Source organism: Lepidochelys kempii, chromosome 3 (genome assembly GCF_965140265.1).
Source record: "Lepidochelys kempii isolate rLepKem1 chromosome 3, rLepKem1.hap2, whole genome shotgun sequence".
Lineage (NCBI taxonomy): Eukaryota > Metazoa > Chordata > Testudines > Cheloniidae > Lepidochelys > Lepidochelys kempii.
In genome coordinates this window covers 30,687,993-30,713,717 of record NC_133258.1, presented here as the reverse complement: position 1 = coordinate 30,713,717, position 25,725 = coordinate 30,687,993, and the positions used below count along the sequence as shown (strand labels likewise).

The window sequence follows — 25,725 nt, the reverse complement described above, 5'->3', positions numbered from 1 at the left end:
CCCTGGTAACATCAGATTTATCAGGTGCTTGGTTTATTTCCCCCCTGTGGGACAGCTCCATCTGTGTTCCTGCTGTTCAGCTTTGTCAACAGCCAGCTGCTTAGCGGCAATGTGCGAACAGGGGCCTGAGTCAACATGCTTTCTCCGAGGGGAGCTCCAAGGGATGAAACACCCTCTAGCATGGCTCCTTGTTCGTAGTGGTTTAAAGAGCTGTATGTGTTTCATGTATTGTGGTTTTAGCCAAACACTTCTGAGCTATTCAAATTCAGAGCTGGCTCCTGGCTTGAGCTGTTTCTGCTTTCCCAGCATTAGGCTGTACCTGTTGTGCTTTGCGGGGAGGGTCAGGTGGCCCAGCTGGCTGTTGATTGCCACCCTGCCTGATCATGCAGCAGGTGCATGTTCTCCTGTGGGTTGGAGGGATGGCATGAATGGATTGGCTGGTTGCCTGTTGTTAGGGTTGAAAGCTGATGATTCAGTGTTTGGCCACAAGTTGGGGTGAGAGGTGAGAGGCTGTGTGACATAGCGGCAATGTGGTTTTCTTCCCTCTTTTTAAATCCCCAGTCACCCTCTTTTCATGCAGGCTCTTTGTTCCCCTTATTCTGCTGCTTTGACTGCGGAGATCAGACTCTTTGATCTGATGAAAAGAAAAACTCAAGTGATCTAATAACCAGGTATGAAGAGTCTCTTGTGTGTATTTAATTCCTCCTTAGAGCTACCTGCTGTCACTTCTCCTGTCTCCTAGCATTACTGTTGTCTGCCACTACCCAGCTTCCCCCCCCCCCCCCCTTCACTGATAGCTCTCCTCCCCGCCCCCCTCATCCTTGGGGACTTTGACTTCTATGCTGATGCACGCACTTGCATCTTTCTTTCTCTCACAAACCTACCCATTTGATTTCCTGCCCTGGATCAACTTCAGTGCTCACTGCAAAGGTCACTCCCTCAACCCTGCTTTTGCCAGCAAAACAAGCACATAAATAAACAAGCAATCCCATGATCTTAACTGCAGCCCTTGCTCTCCCTTCCCTCTGCTCTCCCTTTGTCAGTTGTCATTTACCAGGTTATGTCTAAACCCAGACTCCAAACTCTTTAGGGCAGGGAATGTGTCTCTTTGGCACTGCAGAGCGCCCAGCTGTGGATAAATTTTATTAAGATAATGTTGAAGTAAAAAGAAAATGGTACAGAGTTTAAGCATAGAAGTTTCTGGTTATCAGGGAATAAGGTACAGATTATCAAGGGGTGCAAAATTTGGTTTAGGAACTGGTGGCGTAAGGAATACATAACCTGCAATCTCTCTGATTGGGGGTAAAAGTTTAACCGGTCAAAGTACAGACATTGAGATGTGGGGGTATGTTGTCCATATAATGGCTATGTTCAGTGTGGAGTATAATGAGTGGATACAATGATGGGGATGGATCTACCCTTATTTGGTGGGATTTAATGTTCAGTGAGTGTATGGTTCCAGTTCATATGGTCCAATGGAAAAAGTCTCTCAGTCCCTTTCCCATAGTTGGTGCACGATGTCGTACCAGCTCACACCTCCTGGTACTGTCGGTGGCCGGTGATGTGTTTGATGTAGATGTCCCTGGACCATGGGATGGTGTCCGAGACCACGAGGCACCGCATGAGCCTTGTGTGGCATCGACCGATCCCACAGGTCGGCAGCACACGCTCGTTGCAGGGGTCCCAAGTGCCCAGGGCTCTGACGATCAGGGCATCCATCTGCACCTCATAGCCCTTCGCTCTCAGGGTGTCGGCCAGAAGGGCGTATTTTTCCAGCTTACGAGCTCGGGCTTCGTGGAAGGCCGGGGTCCTGTTCTCGAAGGAGACCGTGATGTCGACAAGGATGATCTTTTTCTGGGTCTCGTCGGTGACTACCACGTCAGGTCGCAACTGGCTGTCAGTACCGGGGATGGCGCAGTTCACGGCGACCTCCCCCAGGCGTGGTGCAATGGCTTTCACTAAGTGGTTCTGGATGGTGTTGTGGCGCAGCTGCCAGGCTCTGGAGTGGGGCTTGCAGCTGCCATACACAATAATGTTCTCTGTTGCTGTTTTTTTGTTTTCTCCGCTCCTTTCTGAGGCGAAGGGTTGTTTATCCCTCAGCCCTCTCTTGCAATGTCACTTAGTTCTGGCCAGCTTTTTCAAAGGCTGGCCCTAGGCACTGCCAGAAGATATGGGAGCGTTCATGCAAGGGAAGGCACAGATGAGCTGTATGGGATGATTTAGTTTGGGGTCCTACTTTGAGCAGGGGATTGGACTAGATGACCTTCTGAGGTCCCTTCCAATCCTAACCATCTATGATTCTATAAAAACAACGAGGAGTTCCTGTGGCACTTTAGAGACTAACAAATTTATTTGGACATAAGCTTTCGTGGGCTAAAACCCACTTCATCAGATGCATGGAGTGGAACATAAAGTAGGGAGGTATAAATACACAGCATATGAAAAGATGGGAGTTGCCTTACCCAGTGATTCTGTATAGATGCCATGTTCCAAAGGGCATATTGGATCATGCTTAAGTCTGTGGGACCCACCGTGCCTGATGCACAGAGGGGATGAGTCAGTTAGAGCCCCTAGCTGCAGAGCCCGGTTCTTTAGCTTAACCTCAAGCAGGTTGTGCCTTTAGCTGCAGAGGTCTCGGTGCTGGCTGACCAGGGTGTCTCTTGCACATGATTGCTAATCCACAGGCATGTCAGAGAGGGTCAAGCAGGCAAACCTCTTACCTGCAGCGCAGTGCGCCTTTTGGGAGTCCCTGACTTGGACGTAGGTGTCTAGTTGTGCTAAGCCCAGCCCATGCGCACTATATTTAGATAGGTTGTTAGGAGAAATGTGCAACCTGTATTTGCAAATGCAAATGAGAAGGAGGAGGGGGATGGCGGATGGATGAGATGCTACTGCTTGGAGAACTGGCTGTATAGATAAAGCTTTTCAGAACAGGCAGGAGCAAGTGTTTCAGAGACTGGCACAGAGACTGTGAGGAGCTAAGAGACCTGGTACTTCAGGCCCAGCATAGTCCTGCAATACAAATAATGGTCAGGACTGTTAGGACCTGGCCCCACCACTCACTTGGCCCTACATTTCTTCAGGGTATGCATTAAGATCTCCAACATCTCCCCTTTGTCCTAGGCTTTTCACTGGCCATTTCCCCTGTGGCCATCTTCTTGGGGTTGCTAGGTAAGGCTTCTCTTTCCCTAAGGAGATTTTTGGTGGGGGGGGAGGAAGCTGCAAGAGTCCCACAAGCACCCGGCCCCACGAGTGAACTGTGCCATTCCCGTTCTTCAGCCTCTCCTGCTGCCTTCTACGCAATGAATCCCGGAAACCTTTGCAAGGGTCTCTGCTCCCTGGTGCTAGGGGAGGGGAAATATTGCAGGAGCTAGTCCCAAGAAGACCCAGAGGAAGAAGATAAAGGCCTAATGGTGAGGGAATGGGTCAGGGGAGAGCATGGTCAGTGGGGCATGGTAGGTGAGGTCACAGCAGGGCGTAGGTGGAACAGCTTCCAAAAGCAGAAGTTAGGGCTTGTTCTCATGGACTTCTGATCTTGGGAGAGCCCCAAACCTGGCATGCATACTGCTTGTATCAGTGGATGCCAGTGACATGACCGGTACAAGGCAGCATCAGTATCCCATATAAAAGAACCTAATGAGAGGCAGGCAGAGAGGGTGCCAAATGAGAACCAGTTTAATTATATGCGTGAAAGGTGTAGGGTGCATGTGAGTGCATGCCACAAAGGGTATTCTGGGTCTGGTGAAATCTTGGCACTATTGAAATACATTTACAATAGGGCAATGTACCAAAGCCAAATGCAACAGTTTATTACAAGAGATGGTTGAAAACTGGAATTTCAACATTTGTTTTCATCCTCAATCAGGGCAAAAAGTTCAAGCAGTGACTCTTTTGTGCCGTGGAACGTTCCGAGTGGAGACGTTGCTGAGCTGTTGCGACGCTTTATTTTGGCTCAGTTTGACGCTCATCTGCATTCACCTGAACAGCTGCAGTGCCTCATGGGAGTTACAGTGCAGGTGCCTCAGCGTGACCCTGTGTTCAGCTGTGAGCCAGATTCTTCCACTGACCCATGTCGGAGATATGGCTGGGTGCCTCCTGCAGACTGCTGTGAGGGGGACCCAAACCTTGGTCCCTGGATGTTGTAAGTCGTCAGAGCCTGAATGGAGTCCAGCCACTGCCTCAGTCTTGGAGGTTCCTAGGTGCACTCTCAGGGGGCAGACACTTTGTTGCGCACTCCACCCTGAGCACTTGAGCTCACTATCCAGCTGCTTAGTTGGACCCTTCAGACTCCCTGCTCCTTAAACACACCCTCTCCCAGAGTGTCCATGCTGCAACCGGGGGGGGGGGGTTCCCAGCCCGGTTAGACATACAACCGCTAGCTCAAGCTCTGCTCACGGTCCTTGTAAAAGAGTCGCGGTCCCCTCCCTGTCCATCAGAGAGGGAGGCCATACCCTCTCACTGCAATGCTCCTAGAGTGACTCTCTTCATGGGGGGAATTAGCTGACTGTTAGTGATCAATAGGTCCAAGCCTGCAGTCCAGGCCAGGCAACAACTGGGTCTGAGAGCCCTGGCAAGACAGCACACTGTTAATGCTTCTGGCCCACAGTCGGGCAGGGTAGCAAGAAGTCTATAGGCGCCAGTCCCTTAATCAGGACAGGCAGCAATCAGTTAAGGGCTCTGGCCTGTAGACAGGCAGAACAGTAGGGAGTCTGTCTGCCTGGAGCAGCAATCGGTTCATGTAATGGCTCCAGCCTACAGTCAGGCAGAGCAACACAGCAGTCTACGGGGGGTGGGGATTAGCTCTCTGGCGAGAGAGCCAGCTAAACCATCTGGTGTCCTAGCTCAGGCGGCCATCAGAGCAATGCAGGCCTCTTGGCCTAAAGATGGGGAGGCTGCCACTCCTGGTGGTGGGGTGGCAAGAGGGGGTAGGGGGACACAGACCAGCTAAGGGCCCTAACAGTGGCAGAGTGGTCCACCACTAGGTCAGCAGGGAAATCGGTCTGCAACACGCTGGCCAGCTTGCAGTGAGTAACACAGCAAAGCACTATTCAGCTTCCCTGGCCTCCTTCCTATGCTCCCAGTCCAGGAGTACCTGGGTTCCGGGGTTGGCATCGGTCTGGCTGGGATAAACGGTGCATGGCAACCCCAACAGCTTCTCGGTGTCTGGCAGCTCTGGCAGTCTCTCCAGTTCTCTGGCAGTATTGCGGCCTCTGTCAGCAATGGGGCAGGGGGAAGAGATGCCCTGCTCGTATGGCAGCTCTACTCCAACTGAGCTACAAGGCCAGCCTTTTATAGATCCGGTTCCTGTCCCACCCTTCTGCTTCAGGCATGGTGGCTGCAGATATCCATGGGACGCTCGCGGTCCCACCTCCGACCGCCACGGAGGGAGACCACGCCCTCTAGCTACAATCCTCTGTTCCAGTGTTTCCTTAGTTAAACCCCTCCTGGTCATCTGGCTGCTTTCTTTATTCTATGTTTGGTAACTTTCCACTGTGCCGAAAACTACACCCCACTCCGAGGGGATGGGTAAAACCGTTGTTTCTCAGGATGTGGTCACTCCTTAGTAACCTGGGGAGGGGAGAGAGCAATCAGATGTGGAGCTGGGAGGGAGCACTTGGGAGTGGCTGGGCCAGGACAGTGGGACTGGGATGCAAAGCTTGAGGAGTGGAGATTAGGATCAATAAGCAAGGAGAATGTAGCTGGCATGAGGAACCAGGGATTAGGAAGAGACAGGACGGGAATGGGGACAGGTTGGAAGGGATGGGGCCAAAGAAGTCAAACTTGGGTGGAAGCAGGCAGAAGAGTCTGAGCCATTAGAGCACACGTCCCTCCAGAGCCTGGAAGGGAACCCAAGATTCCTGAGTCTCGATCTGAACAGAGCTAGCTCAACTCTTTCATGATGCCTTCCTCCTACAATGAGCACAACCGATCTCTGTGTTTGTATTGGACCTAGTTGTGCCTCTAGATAGGAAGCTCTAGGGGGCAGAGGAAGTACAGTACAGTACAATACACTACAACTGCAGAATGTTATGTGGCCATAGCTCGATACACAAACAATTATGTTACAAGTGCCCTATTAAGGTTGCGACATCAAGCACTCAAAAATTAGGCAATGGCAGAATTAAGGTTGGCTGCTTTTGAAATGTTACCCCTTGTCTACATTGGGGCTTTTTCAGCTACATGGATGCAGCTGACTTGGTGCAAACTTTTAGTAGATGCATTACACTGGCATAAGGCATTTTTTATACCGGTGCAGCTCATCAGCACTATGCAAGAGCCTTGCACCAGTGCAGCTACGTGGGTGCAGAAAAACCAAAACCAAGACCCAACATGCACGAGAGAGAGAGCGCAGCTCGGCCAAATGTGGTTTTAAGGCAGTATTTGATAGGGGGTGGGGGTGGTTGGGAGGTTGTTCCAAACATGGTGCAGGGTACTAAAGAAGATGAAAGGCTGGGAGTCAAAGAAAGAGACAAACAGAGCAGTCAGGAGAGAGTCTGAGCATAAGGAGTAAGAGTGGGTGGAAATGGGATGAAGGAAGAAACAGGGGTAGGGGTGGTGCTGGGAAGATGAGACTGGTGAGCTTGAACATGATGCAGAAAAAGAGACTGTGAAAAGATTTGGAGGAAGGGCGGTGGTCTTGGTTTACCTCTGAATTTACTTGAATTTGTAGATTTAAATCAGAGCACTGAAATTATAGAGTTATTGATATTATGTTTTAATGCACAGATATTAAACTGGTGGCCTGGCTGAGCCATAAAGATGCATCCAAACACACTCCCAGTTTCTAGGCAGCCTAAGAGGACTGCCTAAGGCTCTCTTTTGAGCCCATCAACATGGCTTTACTCTGCCAGAGGATTCACTGTTGGAGAATATGACACATTTCCTCCCTTGCTTTCAGGGCAGAGCCATTTCCCCAAGAACTTGGAAGAATTCCCAGCTCCTGCCACCCAGGATATTAATTAGAAATGGGTCCAAGCCACAAAGTCTGATTCCAAAGTCCAAGAGAGTTTGGATCCAGGGTTTTAATTTGGGCCCATCTCTGTTGTTCCTTCCTTTTTCCCCCCTTCCAAATTTCTATGTATTAGGTAGAAACACAAAGTGCCAGGAAAGAAAGTGAGTTTTTTATCTATCAACTAGTTTTACGTACAGATTTGATTCAAACCAAACCAAACCAACGAGGGAAAAGAAAACAACCAGGGAGCGAGAAGCAGCTCAAGTAACGGTATGTGACTAGGGTAAGCCATCTGGTGGAAAACAGCTTCTTTTACTCCTGGGAACTCTTTCAAGCTATTGCACTTTTCTCCTGGCTGCATACCAAAGTAATTAGCATCTCATGCAACATATAGTAAGGAGGATTTTGGACATATTGCTGGGATTGAGAGGCTTTTTCTGTAATGAGAACAGAGAGTCACATTTTGCTATGAAGAACACAGCCCACAAGAAAGCCAAAATGGCAGAAAATTGGGCTTTAAGAGAAATTCTATATTCTTAACTATTGCTGAGTTTTTGTACTTGGCCTAGACCCCAACCGTGCAATGTGCACATACAAATAGACTCCTATGTATGTACTGAGCCCCACTGGCACCATTGAGCCTCTGCCTATGCCAGGCACTTTGTAAGGTAGGTGCCCCAGGCTGTCAAAAAAATCCCAAATGCTCACAATTTCCACTCCCCTCCCCAACAAACAAATAACTGCCAAAAGCTGCAGGAAGATTCAACGTGCTCCCAAGGGGGTTTATTGTAGCACCTGTAAAATCAAACCAACTTAATTTAACACAAAACCACATCCCAGACCAAACTCAACCTTCCCTGAGAATCCCACACTCCAGTTACTCGTTAGTCTGGGGAGTGGGCATATCACAGAAGGCAGCATTATAACATAAAGAAAAGGAGTACTTGTGGCACCTTAGAGACTAACCAATTTATTTGAGCATAAGCTTTCGTGAGCTACAGCTCACTTCATCGGATGCATTCAGTGGAAAATACAGGGGGAGATTTATATACACAGAGAACATGAAACAATGGGTGTTACCATACATGCTGTAAGGAGAGTGATCACTTAAGATGAGCCAATACCAGCAGGAGCGGGGGGGGGAGAAAACCTTTTGTAGGGAGGATAATCAAGGTGGGCCATTTCCAGCAGTTGACAAGAACGTCTGAGGAATAGTGGGAGGGAGGAAATGAACATGGGGAAATAGTTTTACGTTGTGTAATGACCCATCCACTCCCAGTCTTTATTCAAGCCTAAGTTAATTGTATCCAGTTTGCAAATTAATTCCAATTCAGCAGTCTCTCGTTGGAGTCTGTTTCTGAAGTTTTTTTGTTGAAGAATTGTCACTTTTAGGTCTCTAATCGAGTGCAGACTAACACGGCTGCTACTCTGAAACCTGTCATTATAACATAGTCCTTCTTTCCCTTATCTCTTCTAGCACGGTGGTTCCCAGCCTTTAGGGGGTAGCCATGAGAATCTCTTATCATTTACATACCACTGTACAGTCTGGCCACACCAATGCAATTATGTTCACTTCCATGGTACTGAAGGGGTGTAACTGAGAAGACAGTTTACTTCTAGATCTTCAAAGCCCTGTAAAAGCATCAACCAAGCAAGCCTTCACAACAGCCCTATGTGAGACGGAAGTAAGATGTATTTCCCCTGTGGGAAGAAGGCTAAACTTTTCCAATGTGGGGTCCTAAATTGCCTGATTTTGACATGCTGAGCACCCACAGCTGCTGTTGACTTTGGGTGCTCAAGGCTTCAATACGGATTTAGGGGACTATCTTTAGGCCCCTGTGCTTGAAAATTTTGGCTTAGGTGACTCGTTCTAGGCCAGCGGTGAGTCGGTGACCAGGGCAGGGGCTTGAGGTACCTAGTCCCATGCACAATCCAATTGTATGTGCTGCCTCTCTGCTGAATCCACTGGCCAGATCCCAAACCGGCAGAAATTGGCATTGCTCCTCTGAATTAAATGGGGCAGATCCCAAGCTGGTGTACATTGGCACAGTGATACTGAAGTCAATGGGGCTGTTCCTCAGCATAGCTTCACTGCAATCAGTTGATGATCCGGCCCAATTTGTAAGAGGTACCAGCCAGTGCCCACCATTCAGTTCCTATCAGTGGCGTATGAGCTGTTCCAAACCTCAGCCTGGGATCGGTTTGTGCTCTGCTGTGAATTAGATCGTTCACTGAATGGGAGGCATGCAGTGGTGGGGCACAAGGGCCCAGGGCCAAGACTCACCATTTTGGTAGGGGAGAGAAACTGCCTAGTGCAGGGGTGGCCAACCTGAGCCTGAGAAGGAGCCAGAATTTACCAATGTACGTTGCCAAAGAGCCACAGTAAGACATCGGCATCCCCCCACCAGCTCCTGCACCCATGCTCCCAGCACCTCCCGCCCAGTGGCAGCCTCACTGATCAGCGCCTCCCCCTCCCTCCCCGCATCTCCCGATCTGCTGTTTCGTGGCGTGCAGGAGGCTCTGGGGGGAAAGGGGGAGGAGCAAGGGCACTACAGGCTCAGAGGAGGGAGCAGGGAGGGGTGAAGTGGGGGCAGGGCCTGTGGCAGAGCCAGGGGTGGAGCAGGGAGCACCCCCCGGCACGTTGGAAAGTTGGGGCCTGTAGCTCCAGCCCCGGAGTCGGTGCCTATACAAGGAGCCGCATGTTAACTTCTGAAGAGCCGCACATGGCTCCGGAGCCACAGGTTGGCCACCCCTGGCCTAGTGAATCAGCCACAAAAGCCTGCAATTCCAGTTTCTAAACAGCAGGAAATCTCTGCTCTGGCACACATCCCTGGGTGACATCAGGTAGGCGTATAATGCTTACACTGCATCAGAAATAACACTCCTGCAATCTGATAGAACAAACAGGCCTTTTGAAACCAAACCCCCTTTTTAAGTGGTGGTGGTGGAAAAATTAAATTCCTGTTTTGTTCATGTCACTGGAGTCCCAGTGCTGCAGGGGATAAATTTACTCACGCCCCAGCAGAGGCGGAATGTATCCCCTTTTATGTTTACATTAAGTATCCACATGCTGGGCTGTACGCTTGACCCGTTTTTCAGGACAACCCCATATAAAACGTACAGCACGTATTTGCAGTGCTGAGCCTGAGAACACCGAGCTGCTGTCTTCACTTCCAAAGCCTGCCAGTTATCCTTCAAAACCACCTCCCCTTTGTTAAGAGACAGCCTGCCCTGTTCTCAGGTTCATTTCTACTTGGCAGCTATTGAGACAGCATGGCCGCCCCGCTCTTTGCTTTGACCTTTCCCCTACTTTCAAGCTGTAGACTCTGAACGTTTGCTTTGGTAGCATTTACAGGAGTCGCATGTCACATCTGTTGTAACTCATGTCTCTGCATCTGGAAAGCTTAGCTTGGAGTGCCTGAGCTATCCAACAGATCTGCCACCCAGGATAGTTTTCCTATTTCAGCCTGCAGAGTAATTCACTCCATATTTCCTGTAACTATGTTATGAAAATAGTAGGATCATTCTTGAATATGCTGCTCATTGGTTTTGGGACATAACTTGAAGTCACCAAGCAAAATGCGAAGTCGAGCCAAGGTAATAAATATCGCACTGGTTGCTGTTCAGAATAATGGATTACAGCAGCGGTTCTCAAACCCTAGCAACCCAAGGACCCCCATTTTGATTTAAAAGTTTTTAAATCCCATTTGTGGACCCCCCAAGCCGGCTTCTAATTTTCCTCGGGGGTACTCAACCTCCACTCAGCCCCAGGCACTGTCCTGCCCCCATCCACCCCTTCTGCCACGGCCCCACCTCTTCCCACCTTGATTAATTTCTGTGCTTTATTTTCAGAAATGATGTGAAACCCCACATACACCTCATGTTGGAGCTGGAGGCACCATGCAAAAAATCCACATTTGATGGCATCAGGTTGTGTGGTCAGTGAATGGATGATGTCATGAACAATCCCATCCTGATGCCCAGCACCTTGCAAGTGTGTGACGTAATGGAGCTAACAGTGCTGAACTAAGGGGAAGCCATGTTTCCCGAACATGTTTCCCTACAGCTTTTACTATGCCCCCTGGTTACAAGGAGAAAGGGAGGATCCTGGAGAAAATGTTAACCACTTCAAGGTGGAGGAAAAAGCAAAGGGCACAGAAAATCCAACAGTGCAAACTAGGTGTGAGGCGTATCACTACCATGTTGAGTCCTGCCCGTGATCACCGGTGATCCCCAGGGGAGCTCCACCCAGCTCGTTATGTTTTATTATTTCTTCTGGACTATTTTGCAAGCTGTTTTGGGCTGTCAAATAGTAGCCCATCTTGTGACTCGGAGGCCACATACCGCTTTTGCTCTGTGCAGTCTTCATGGATGTGAAGGCCAGAAGGGGCCATTCTTATTATGGGGGCCGACCAACTGCATAAAGCGATAGATTTCGCTCAGTGGTTCCTACATCTTGTTCTCACTGAGATCAGTAGAAAGACATTGTGTGGCCTGCAGCAGGGATTCTCAAACTATATTCCACAGAGCACTCCCATGTGGTGCGCAGAGTTGTCTCTGTCACAGTTCTTATTTTTCAAAGTGACTCTTTGTACTAGCTGTAGCCTAGTCCAAAGCTCTGAGAGCCTGCTTCCGATAATGTCACTCACATTCAGAAACCCTTTACTCCACAAGTGATCTCATTGATAAGGGGACATGTCATAAATATAAAGGGAAGGGTGAACACCTTTAAAATCCCTCCTGGCCAGAGGAAAAACCCTTTCACCTGTAAAGGGTTAAGAAGCTAGGATAACCTCGCTGGAACCTGACCAAAATGACCAATGAGGAGACAAGATACTTTCAAAAGCTGAAGGGGGGGAGAAACAAAGGCTCTCTCTGTCTGTGTGATGCATTTGCCGGGAACAGAACAGGAATGGAGTCTTAGAACTTAGTAAGTAATCTAGCTAGATATGCGTTAGATTCTGTTTTGTTTAAATGGCTGATAAAATAGCTGTGCTGAATGGAATGGATATTCCTGTTTTTGTGTCTTTTTGTAACTTAAGGTTTTGCCTAGAGGGATTCTCTATGTTTTGAATCTAATTATCCTGTAAGGTATTTACCAGATTTTACAGAGGTGATTCTTTTACTTTTTCTTCTATTAAACTTCTTCTTTTAAGAACCTGATTGCTTTTTCATTGTTCTTAAGATCCAAGGGTTTGGGTCTGTATTCACCTATGCAAACTGGTGAGGATTTTTATCAAACCTTCCCCAGGAAAGGGGGTGTATGGTTTGGGAGGATTTTGGGGGGGAAAGAAGTTTCCAAGCGGACTCTTTCCCGGTTATATATCTGTTAGACGCTTGGTGGTGGGAGCAATAAAGTCCAAGGGAAAAAGGAAAATAGTTTGTACTTTGGGGAAGTTTTAACCTAAGCTGGTAAAAATAAGCTTAGGAGGTTTTCATGCAGGTCCCCACACCTGTACCCTAGAGTTCAGAGTGGGGAAGGAACCTTGACAGGACACTAGTAAAGTAAGGAACTTATGAGTAAGAATATCAAAATCTGACCATCCTGCTTGGTTGCTGCCCATCTCATTTGGCTATATGTTAGGTGGTTTGATGTAAATTCAACCATGATTACATTTCTCACTTTAAAATTGGGTGCGGGTAGGACCCACAAACACCCAAAAAGATAGAATTCCCTCCACCCTGAGGCATTAGGGTGGAGGGAACTACATGCAACAAAGGGAGACACAGTGCTTACCTATGTCAAGTCCTGTACCCGGGGAGAGGAAATGAACTGCACAGCTATGAAGTGAGGTGGATGTAACCCATCGTATTAAACTGTATTGTTGTTTTTTTTTAAAATGTGTCCTTTTGTAATATTGTCCTTGTATCATGTTTTCATGTAACCAACAGTTGCCAGGGTGCTGGTGTGGAATCAGAAGCTGGGAAATCTGTCAGAATCTCTGTCTATCATGAGTTAGTGCATATTAAAAATAGCGTTGTACAGGAAGGTAGTGCAAAAGCACCACTTATGGTTTTACGGTATGTAATGACCCCCTCTACAAATGATCCAGGCCCAGTGCTTTCAGGCAATAAGAAGAATTTTGCCATCTCTTCACTAAGGTTTCTGAGAACCAAGCTGAAGTGGATCTTTTGGTTCGTATAAAGAAATTGTTACCCCTTTTGACCCATGTAGTTAGCCAAAATTTGGGGTCTTGTGGGTTATATCTTTTAAGAGGAGAAAAATGATAATGGAGTTAAGGTATGTTTTTATGTAAATTCTATGTAAATAAACAGGATTGCATCAAAGTCTTGTTCACCTGAACACAGTAGGACTCAAACAAGACAGTTTCTTTGCTCACAGTTCCATGTCTCTTTCCAGTCAGCACTCTTCCCAAAAGCTCTCTCTCATAGCTTTCTTGCAGAGTCACATTACAAGTGCTTCTCTGGCTGTGTGTCAGGCTTCCTTGCTGCCTCCTGTGTGTGCTTCTGTGGTGTTTCTGCTCTCTCTCGCTCTCCCTGTCACACACCCCCGCAATCAAATCAAATCCCCTGCATCTATGTTTTTTATCAGATGCCTGGGAAATGCCATTACCCAGGCTTGCTTGTGCTCTAGTCATTAGGTGGTGGTTTTCCATTGTGTTAGCTTTCCCTAAACAAAGGGGCACTTAATTATTCCCTCATTTTAGCCTGAATGGAAGGTGCCTATCATTCCCAACAGCTTCAATGAGGCAGTGTGATTTCCCCTACCCTCCTCCCCAGCATTACAATCTCAACCCCCGTGTTTTGAACAAGCCAGGTGAAACCTCTGTTAGTGGGTGGGGGGAGAGGTGAAATATGGCCACAGCAAGCTTGCACTGCACTACTGTGATGTAGTAGATGTGAAGTTTGAATTGGGATAAATCAGCATGTTTTTGAGCACATCTGGATTTTGCCCCACAAGCAGTCCTAAGAAAAATCTGACAGAGTTGTTTATTGGAGATGTAACAATGAAGTAAATGTGCCCAGGGGGCAGGTTGTACAGGCAGGAGTAGTCTCAATGCTATCCAAAGGGACTCCGAAATTAATGCAGCCGTGCACCAGAAGTGGTAAATAGTCACAGAGTTTATTATTTTTAAACTGTAACACATCAGTCTTAGCAAGCAGGTTTGGTTGTCACTAAAACAAGGAACTGAAAATTAGTTAATGCTCATAGAATGTTAAGGGCCAAAATTCACCCGGTCAATGAACAGTTTGTGGTATTGTCTGTGTGGAAGGAACCAGATCACCTTATAATCACCACTGTCTTGTGCACTGCAAGGGTGACTTAAGAAACACAAGCTCAAATGGACTCAAGGCCTTTTTAATAAACACTAAGCATAATTCTGCTTTAGAGTCACATGGTAGATCTTAGTGTCAACAGTGTGCTCTCCCTACAGTTGTAGATCTTACAATCGTGTTCTCATCTCAATGGAAGGGAGATCTCCATGAAGGAGGAGGACACATGTTGGAGTTGACGTTTACCATGGGGTTCCAAGGACAGAGTTTTTCTCAGACTTTCTGTCCTGTCCCCGCTGTCCTCAGCATAGGCTCTTTGCTCTGGCATTCTCCAAAGGGACTTCCCTGGCATAGTGCCTCCTTGGGGGTTTTCAGCTCCCTTCATGCTTGCCATTGTCCTTTTCAGCTGCAGTGGAAGATGATTATTTTTGGTGTGGCTCCTTCTTAGCTTTAAATTTCTGCTACAAGAAAGCTGAGATGGAGGGGGAAACATTCCTAGGGCTGGGGGAGAAATGGAAGAGCAAAGTGATGTTAATTTCTCTACCCCCAAAGAACGAGGAGAGCAGAAGAGAGAGAATAATGGGAAGCTTGAAGGCTAGGGAAAGTGGAGCAGGGGAAAGCAAGACAACTCGGATTTTGTAGGGAGAAAAAGGGACACAGGACAGAGGCTGAGGCATTCACGGTGTGACGCATGGCTAGAAAGTGTTAAACATCCTGCAAAATAAATGGCTCAAATTCAACCCTTAAATACCTGTGGGGAGATAATGTTTGTGTTTTTGCATATTTACATGTGTATATGGGTAATGGTAAATGATATAATCAACCGTCCCTGTCTATGCTGTATTCTGATAATTCAGAGATCAAAATAACATCCTAGCATTTAAATGAATTGTAAACACGGACTATCTTTGTATTCATCTCTCTTTGAAATGTATAGCAAATCATCTGTGAATGGTTTCAGAGTAACAGCTGTGTTAGTCTGTCTTTGCAAAAAGAAAAGGAGTACTTGTGGCACCTTAGAGACTAACCAATTTATTTGAGCATGAGCTTTCGTGAGCTACAGCTCACTTCATCGGAGTGAGCTGTAGCTCACAAAAGCTCATGCTCAAATAAATTGGTTAGTCTCTAAGGTGCCACAAGTACTCCTTTTCTTTTTGCATCTGTGAATGGTGGAGGAACAAGCCAATTGCCTTATGTTAATTCATATAGCTAAGTATGGGTGATGGACCTCCTTCAAAGTCATCCTAATTACCTTTAGTTCCCAGAGGAATTCCAGCTTGTCAAAGAGGACCTGAACTTGTATAAAAGATCCTTCAGTCCTGATCCTTTTCATCTTAGATCTGCTTAAGGTTTCATGCATGTGAAGCCTAAGCCATAAGGACTGAGATCCCAGTTCTAATTGGATCGCCCTGAAACATAAACATTGGACTATAACCTGTGGACTATTTCTGAAAGAACTCTTTGCTACTACAAAGGTCACCATCTCTGCTATGAATCTGAATCTTAAGAATTTGCACTCATGTCTGTATGTATATTGATCTTTTAACCATACTTTCTCTTTTGTTTTTTAATAAAATTTAGTTTAGTTAATAAGAATTGGCTATAGCATGTATTTGGGTAAGATCTGGAATATTCAATAACCTGGGAGGTAATGTGTCCGATCCTTTGAGACTGGTAGAACCTTTTATTTTATATGATGAAATAAGATTTTCAGAAATCATCATATTTGACATGGGCACTGTTGTCAGATGCCACCGGTGTGGTGCTCTGCTCTTGCTCTATGTTGATATAAGTCGGCTGTGTGTGTGCGTGTGTCCCCTCTCTGTGCTGCCCCGGCCTTGCAGATTGCTGGCACAGCAGACCCCTAGAGAACCCCCAATGACCCCAGACTCCAGTAAGGTACGAAGACACGTCGGCCTGGTTTATTGTTGAAGAGAAACACAATCTCTAGCTCCCCGGATTATATATCTACAGTTTGTTGCTAGTCCCTATGTGCTCCCTGACAATGGACACAGCTCAGTCAGTGGCAGGACTTTCCACTGCCCCCTAGGCTGGACAGAGACACCGCCCTAGGGATGTATTCTTATACACAGGTACAAACAAGTTACATAACACTCCTGACATCTTGAGGTGCAACCCCTTTACGTAACAATGCACCACCCTTCTATGCAGTAAGGTGCCGCCTCTCACATTGTACATGTTGGTTCGAACAAAACAACTCTATCCATCATACTAGCCTTTTGCCCCTGTCCTTGTTATCTATGTGGACGGTATAAGAATGTTCTTGTACCATTTGTGTATGGCTCTGATATCCAATACACTTTAGATATATGTTTGTGCAACAGCATATATTTAGGCAACATCAGCCCTTTCCTTGCCAGCTTCTGTGAGCAGGGCCTGCCTCTGGCTCTCAGCTTAACTTTGCTTTATGTTAGCAAAGTCTTGACCATTACTTTAACTCAGGCCTTAGGTCTCATACCAGGCCTCTGATACCAAGGGTTTATGTTTCAGGGCCTCATCTTACTACAGGTACCTGGATGGAGTCCTGAGGCTGGATCACTTTAAGGGAACTGTGTTGTTTGGACTTCTGAGTAATCAGTAAGGTAATAAAGAAGCTGTTTTATGCTGGCTTGGTAAATCTAAGTTTTGGAATAGCGACCAGTTTTTTGGGGATGGCTCCATTCTTTGCAGTTCACCCTAATTGAGTGACCACAGCTGGCCCTCACTGGGACCTGGGTCACACATGGACAGGAGGAGAAGGGGGAAGGAGTCATTAGTGGGGTGGCAGGGGCAGACAACAGGATCAGAATACCAGTGAGGTAGTAGGTAGCCAAGCATCACCCAACAGGATGCGAGAGATGGAAAGAGGGACACAAGGCTTAAAAAGGTCTCGGTGTCCTAGAACTGACCCAAAAGAACAAGAAGGGCAATTTTCCATTGTGGTTCTTGGAACAGGTTGAGCAACCTCCTTGTTCAGCCAAGAAGAGCCCCTTTCTAAGGAGGGTGGCCTCCCTGAGTGCGCTTACTACCATTGTCTGAGGTTGTTTAATGCTGTGGGAAAAACTGGGAAGTGGGGAGAATGCTGTGTGTTTTTACCTGTGCACAGAGTCTGGGTGCTGACCCCACCATGCAGTGATCCACAGGTATTCTGTGTAATGTGAGAGAGCAGGACTTGGCATTTGGAACAAACTAAACAGGGTGTCAAAACAAATGGCCTGTGTAAGTTTCCTTGCAATAACTCATGTGGGAAGGATGAATTGCCTAGCTATTTGAGTACATATGAACCTTGATCAAGAAACAGGCCAACGACAACTAAACAAAAAGCAGATAAGAGCCTGGGATCAAACACGCCCACGTTTTAGAGAGCCGTGAGCTCAGTGACAGCCAAACAGACCAAACAAGATGAGGGACCAAATTCAGCCCTCCAATAAGCAACTGTCCTCGGCAGAGTTGCACCCTTTACACCAAGGATGATTTTGGCCCTGTGGTGTTTGAATTGGCATCCCACAACAGTCACTAAAATTGAATCACAGAGAAAGTAACCTGGAGCCTGTTGCAGAAGCAGCAAGGTATATCCTTAGCATTTATATAAATCCTTGCCTGTGTACAACTGGCAGGAGCAACCCTACCCCATCAGGGTGACTCAACATTGAGCTGGAGAGCCCCTGCCCCTCCCCGCAGGAGCTGGCGTGGGTTAGCCTACAGCGCCATCCACATTCTCTCTGATAACACAATTGCCAATTAGTAACAATGGCTTTGGTGGCGGCTTTTGGGAAGTGGCTGATTCCCTGAGAACTGAGCTCTCCAAACTCATTTCACAGCTGCCACCAAACAGTTACCAGAGGATTACTCTTTACAACCACTGCTGATCTAGGTGGGGGCTCTGAGCCACCATGCGAGGTATATCAATGCTCTGAGCCATTCTGTCTCTATGACAACACTTTTATTGATGACGTGCTATCAGCCTGGGTTGTGACCTGTACATCCATTCTCCCCTGGCGCACACCTAAATGTCTCATTAGCTATTCCTACTTTAAGTTGTGCTGGGTCAGTGGAGAATGGAAGTTCTGTTCAAAGGGAGAACATACATTGAGGGAGGGTAACGGCTGCAACTTGGATTGTGTGGAAAGGGGAGGTGACCTGATCCATGATTTCTCACAGACTCCCTTTGTTTGTGTTGATTTCAGTTGGGGAAGAGAAGTAGATAGGGAAGGAATTTGTTTTTGTTGTAGCGTAAATTCACTTCATGAAAGCGGTTGAGAGACACTGATTTAATCCTGGGCTCCTTAAAATAAATCTGACGCCCTCCTGTTGAAGGAAGGGATGGGATGGGATGGCTGTCGACAGTATCTCATGGCCAACAATGGAGCCTACCCCCACCAGCCATTTCCATGGACATATGATTGTTTCCATATACTTCTATTAGTATTTTACTTATTAATTGTATTCTATTAACACCCAGAGGTTTGGGACCTCGTTGCGCTAAGTGCTGTACCAACATACAGGAGGACACAGTCTGTGCCCTAAAATAGCTTTCAATCTACTGTGAGATAATATGCAACAAATGCTAGGAGTGTAGAACCAATACAACTCAATTTGATAAAATCTCTTTGTGTAGACACAACCTTACCCTAGGGTTTGAAATAGTGCTAGTGCCTTTCAAGCAAGAACCATTTTTCAATATGGCTTTGACTAATATGGTTTGAACTCTAGTGTTGAAGTCCCATCTACACTGTAGCAGCTACCTTACTGAACAACCCAGCTCAAACTCATTTTAGCCCTGTTTCTCAAACTGCAACCAAGTCCTCACCAGGCAGCTGTAAAATGGGAGTTGGGAATGCATTTCCTGTCAGCCAGCCTACAAGAGACCATGCAAGTGGCATCATATCAATCCTAGAGCATTTGCCACACATCAGAATGGAAGGGGCAGAGCGTTACGCTTTTAGTCTCTCTTCAGGTAGGAGTTCAGAGCAGAGCACTAATTCCAGTACACTGTGAGCTAGGGATATTCTTAGATTTTCCTGAGCATGTATTGGGCTCCATGAGTGACAACAAGTTGTCCAAACTACTGGGTTCAATGTTGATATAAAAGACAGTGGTAGACTTAGGGGTAGTGGGGCAGCAGGAACATTTAAAACTCAACCTTCACTGCCCCAGCAGTCTTCAGTAATCCTGGTATCTTCTTATGTTTCAGATAAAAGCTTCTGTGTTACCAGAATCCCTTCAGATGTAAAGTTTTAATGGACAACCCTTGTACCAGGCCTCAGCTGCAGCGACACAGGACACAATTCTGACCCTACCTAAAGGAGAACTGCATAAAGTGTACATCAAAAATTGGTAGTAAGCAGTGAAGGACAAATTGGGATGAATCAGTGTCTTTGTATGTAGCCTGAAACGTGCCCGAGCAAGTCCTGAGATAGCCAAAAAGAGAGAGGAAATCTGTCAGTGTTGTTTGTTTAAGATTTAATACAGCATATGGGGTAAAATATGCTCAGGTTTTAGCTAGGATAAACAAAAGTAATATCAGTACCATCCAGAGTAACTGAAAAAGATGAAGACAGCTGCATTTGAGCAGGACAGTAAATATTCTTTTTTATTCTTGTTAAACTTTAAGATGTTTGTATTGGCATCCATGTTCCATTGTCACTAAATCAATAAGAGATAAGAGAAGGAGTAACTGTGGGGAAAGTAGCAGGGGCAGACAAGTGATCATTATTATTAGTATGATTGTTATTATTATTATTATTGTATTCAGTGTGGTTGTAGCCATGTCAGTCCCAAGATATTAGAGAGACAAGGTGATAACTGAAGAAGAACTCTGTGTAGCTCGAAAACTCGTCTTTCAACAACAGAAGTTGGTCAAATAGAAGATACTACCTCACCCACCTTGTCTCATTATTAATTATTATTATTTTATTTATTATTTATTTGTATTGTGGCAGCACCTGGAATGCCAACCAAAGATCATAACCCCATTGTGCTAGGGACCATATAAACACACAATATGCAACAAATGAAAAATAACAACATAATATTTGTATGATGTCCACATCCATATGAAAATGTAATGTTAGTTTCTTGGATGACGCAAGGAATTGATACTGGATTTCAGGGTTTTTCACTCCGAGATCACTGGTTTGAATACAACCCAAGAAGCTAGTTGCCATAATTGTGGCTGTTAGGTGGGCTACGTGAAATTAATTGGTGGCTTCAGATCAAGTCCTAGAAAACAAGTCCGCATTTAAAAACACCCACCCGATGACTTTTGGCATCACAACCGCTTTGGCAGTGGAACCTGAAAGGCCAAGAACTGAATTTGTTTGGAGAATGAAATACCATCTGGTCAGAATGAGGTTGAGGCCTATTGTTAGGACAGCAGGTGGAAGATTACATTGTTACTTCTCTGGTTCAGCCAACAGTAACTTCAGCCTTCAGAAGTCTCATTACTGTGCTTTTCATATGCACTAGTATTCACTTACAACATATATCTACATACAAGTTTAATTTTTATGTGTGGGGGAAACTTTTCAAGAGAAATTCATTTTGGGCTGAGAAACTGAATAATAATTTCTGCCTTGAGAGAAACAATTTAACAGATGGTTGCACTAATGAATGGATTTCTGTTTATATTGTCAACATTAAGGACAATTAAAGTGTAATGAGCGAGGCAAACAGGTAAAACAAGACAGAAGTACTTTATATTCAGGTGTTGCTTTTTAGAGACAACCATCTTCGAACATTTGGAGGTTATGGGTTAATTGTGGCTAACTCGCCTATTCTAACAGTGGTCCCATCTATAGATTCTTACCTTGATGAATCAATATTTTTAGAGTTTTCTGATCCTTCTTTGAGCAATGAGATACACATGCTTTCTGATCAAGAAATCAAAGTCTATAGTTTGGTTTGTTTGTTTGTTCAAATAGCTTCCAGGAGGTGTGCTCAAGAATTTTGGTTGTGTCTCTGTGACAGCATGCAACAGGCGGCTGATGCAGGTGACAGTAGACGGTTGTGTGAGGGCATTAGAACAGCCATTGGGCTGATAAAGAACAAAACAGCTCCACTGAAAGATCTGGATGGCAATATTATAACTGATAAAGGGAAGCAACTGGAGAGGTGGATTGAACACTATGGAATGATATACTCAAGGGAGCCTGTAGTAGACCGAGTGTTAGACAAATTGCCTGGGTTTGAAGTTATGACTTCGCTGGATGCCAAACCTACACTGGAGGAACTTGAACAAAGCATCAAAAAGATTCCCAACAACAAAGCTTTAGGACTGACTGTTTACCTGCTGAAATCTACAAATGTGCAAAGACTGCATGAAGTGTTGCTACTCTGTTGGAAGGAAAAAACTGTTCTGCAAGATTTTAAGGATGCTTGTTTCATCCTACTCTATTAAAACAAAGGAGACAGAAATTATTGTAATAACCACAGAGGTATATCTCTTCTTCACATAGTGGGAAAAATCTTTAGCTAGACTTCAAACTTTAGCTGAGAGAATATATCCCAAGAGTCAGTGTGGCTTCTGCTCGGGAAAGTCCACCATAGACATGGTCTTCTCTGTAAGACAATTGCAGGAAAAGTGCAGAGAGAAGCGTATTCCACTGTACATGGCTTTTATAGATTTAACAAAAGCCTTTGACGTGGTTCGTCAGTCAGGGCTTTACATTGTTCTGAAGAGGCTTGTGAAATGCTTACACGATAGCATAAAGGCAACTGTAATGTATGAAAACCAAGAGTCTGACTCATTTAACATCAACAATGGAGTGAAGCAGGGTTGTGGACTGTCTTCTACATTGTTTAATATTTATTTCTCATTCCTGCTTCAATATGCGTTCTGTGATGTTCGAAATGGTGTCTATTTTAGCACTAGACATGCTGGAGTTTTGCTTAACATTGGAAGGTTCAGAGCTAAGACGAAGGTGAAGGAGATCATCATGAGGGACCTCTTGTTTGCAGATGATGCAGCCCTTGTGGCTCTTAGTGTTGATGCCCTACAACATCTTATTACCAAGTTCTCTGATTCATGCAAAATATTTGGGCTAGCAATATGCTTGAAGAAGTCTATTATCATGCACCAAGACTCTTCAGAACCAGTTCCAGATATCACCTTATATGGTATTCATCTAGATGTTGTCGACTAATTTTGCTACCTTAGCTCTACTGTTACCAGCGATATAGCTCTTGATGCTGAGCTTACTAGTAGAATTGGCAAAGCAACCAGGAACTTTGGTCTTTTGCAAGACAGAGCCTGGAACAATAACAAATTGTCAACTAAAGTGAAAATACATATTTATGAGAAGTGTTTTATCCACTCTTCTATATGGCTCAGAAACATGGATGACTTATGCCAAACATACCAAAAGACTAAATACTTTTCATATCAGATGCTTGCATAAAATTCTTTGAATAATATGGCAAGACAGGGTGACAAATGTGGAAGTGTTAAATTGTGCTGGTATGTCATTCATGGGAACGTTCATGGGAAGAAAAGGTGGCTTGAACATGTCAATCGAATGCTGGACTACAGGATCCCAAAAAGTGTGCTGTACTCTGAAGCTCGTGAAAGGTCTAGAAAGAGAGGCAGACTGCTGTGCAGATTTCAGGATGTTTGCAAAGATGATTTAGCATCCTTTGGAATCTCTGTGGATGATTGGGAAAGGAGTGCAGAATACTCCTCCAACCAGAGGAGCAGACTTGTAGATGGACTGAGGCATTGTATGGTGGACTAGATCAAGCTTTGTTATGTCCGGCGTCAGAGGAGGAAAGAATCTGCTGTTTGGATTCAGAGTGTGATAGATTACCTCCCCGCCCCCCCCCCACGGGTGCCACCTGACGTACTGAGGTACCAGTGAGCCTGCCTGTTCCACCAGCCTGGGCTCCCTTACACTGTCTTGCTGAGCCAGGCCCTCAAGCCTCCTGTAGCATACACACAGGTAGGGACACACCCAGCTGCAAAAAGACACAGACACTGAAATCAGCACCACATGGGAAGGCTTCAGCTAGAGAGTTGCCCAGCACCCAAGTGCACACCTGTCTGGAGTGTAAACCCCAAATTGTGTTATCTTGCGCTGCACAGAGAACTATACAGCATAAGCTCATGAAATCCGCCCTCTCTCTCAATGTGGAGGAAGATATGCACAGCTTTATGCCTCCCAGTTATGAATTCCACAAACTGGTTTTAGAGAAAACAAAAACAAGTTTATTAATTACAAAAGATAGATTTTAAGTGATAGGAAACAGATCAAAGCAGATTATCTTAGTAAATAAACAAAAACCACAAACTGAGCTTAACACACTAGAGAGGTAAGATATAAATTAGCAATTCACACCTTGAGTGATAAACAGGCTGGCAGACTCTTAAGGCACAAGCTGCCTTGGCTTTCCCAGGTTTTCATACACAGGCTAAAGATCCTTCTACCCTGGGACCATCACTTCCCACAGTTCAGTCCTTGCCCCTCAGGTGTTTCCAGGTGTGTTTTTGCAGGGAAAGAGAGGTATCCTCATGATGTCATTGTCCCCCTTTTAAATCTTCTTCCCACTTGCTGGAAAGCTCTTTTTCTGTGACCTGGGTCAAACAATTCCCATTGTGTAGTGCTATCTCTGAGTATTGTATACAGTATACTATTGTATACAGTTCCTGGGGTAATCCTTGTGCTTGTGTGCATTTCCTCATTAAGCAATTAACATTGTTTGGCCTTTTTACTGTTGTACCTGAAAGGCTGCTTGTGGGTGTTTTCAACCTCACAACATGTTTCAGTAACACATACATAACCAAACTTCATCACTTCACATATGATGATAACACACAGTCCAACGAGATATTAATGTCTAGCAGATCAAGACTTTTAGAATGCGGGGAGGGATAGCTCAGTGGTTTGAGTATTGGCCTGCTAAACCCAGGATTGTGAGTTCAATCCTTAGGGGGGCCATTTAGGGATCTGGGACAAAAATTGGGGATTGGTCCTGCTTTGAGCAGGGGGTTGGACTAGATGACCTCCTTAGTCCCTTCCAACCCTGATATTCTATGATACCTCACATAACATACTTTCTACAGAACATATCCTAATTACATGACAGTGGTGAATATTGGGGTGCCAGGGTGTCACATGGAGCATTGCTAGTTTGTGGGTGTGCCCTACCTGCAGGACGGGACTGTCACTCACAGATCAGACTCAGCAGCCATCAAAGACTCATTGGCGCATGTAAAGAGCAATGATGCCATTGGATATTCCTACTTCTCAGAAAGGTTTTGAATTACATCACTCTTTCTTTTCCAGGTGTTAGAAGAAACATGTCTGTGGGGACAAAAGAAAAAAAATGGTGGCACAGGTTTATTTTGCTAGAATCCAGTGGTCAAAATAAACTGGAGCAGGGGTATACAGGTGACTTTTAAAAACATTTTTCTCTTTGAATTTTTATGAGACTTGGACATATATTTCACAATGACACATCGGTTGTATTCTGATCACTTGGACACTGTGTCCAATTAATTTGTTCTTGCCATTTTGCTGGTTTGTTGAATTCAATGCTTCCGCCCGACAGAGGCCATAGCGAAGGGAAAAGAGGGGCAATTTTTTTACTTTCTAATTTTGGGAGGGGTGGGATGAAAGGACAGCATTCTTGTCCTAGGGCATCAGAAAGGATTAATTCATCACTGTCCACCCCTACTCTCCTCCTAAGGAACTGGCATACATATGTCTCACAAAGGTGGGGAGGTTAGTAGTCTGGAGGCCAGACTTGGGATTCAGAAACATCCACTATGTTATTTGATGTCCCCAAATAATAAATAAGGGCTCCCTTTCAGCTGGGCTCTGAAAGATGACATGACAATGAGGGTGGAGTGTACATTGTTTGAATTCCTTTTCCCTCTTATTTATTTTCAGCTGCTCCATTTCTCTCTTTCAGCACTTCTATGGCATTTCCCTCTCTGGGATGTTGCTGGGTAGAATAGTATATATAAACAGAGGAACATTTAAGGAACAGGGGAAGGCAAAGTGGTCCTTTGGGATCTATCTTTATTAACCCTCAGAGCTGTGCCCACACAGGGCCTTACCTTCAAGTTAGACCAGAACTCTGTGGCTTGTGCTCTGGTTTTAAATTCAGAGACTTCTCTGATGCTGGATATTCCCTGGAGAGCTGGGATGCTCCCCCAATCCCTTCCCAACTACTCCCATGATCTTCTCTGATATTTCTCATGGATTCTCTGAGCTGCTTCCTTAGCCTTCTCACCATGCCCAGCCCATTCTGCAGCCCTAACGCCTGCACCTCTCACTCTTTTCGACAACCAGCTTCCCTTTCTACTCTGATGCTGCCGTGTCCTAAAAGCCATCTTCGCTCCACCACTCACTTTCTTGCAGTTTCTATAAAAAGAAAAGGAGTACTTGTGGCATCTTAGAATCTAAATTTGTTAGTCTCTAAGGTGCCACAAGTACTCCTTTTCTTTTTGCGGATACAGACTGACATGGCTGCTACTCTGAAACTTGCAGTTTCTATGACTCCCTCCCTCTAGCAAGGGTGAAGTTTATTGGAAGGTT

The 25,725-nt window shown here is 45.6% G+C and overlaps 1 long non-coding RNA gene across 1 annotated transcript; it reads left to right on the top strand.

Moving 5' to 3' along the window:
• The first annotated feature begins 350 nt into the window (after positions 1-350).
• LOC140908592 (uncharacterized) lies at positions 351-12,123 on the top strand. The gene is made up of 3 exons (XR_012157925.1): positions 351-671; positions 3,866-4,141; positions 10,805-12,123. It is a non-coding gene; the product is annotated as an uncharacterized lncRNA (long non-coding RNA).
• The last annotated feature ends 13,602 nt before the right edge of the window (positions 12,124-25,725 follow it).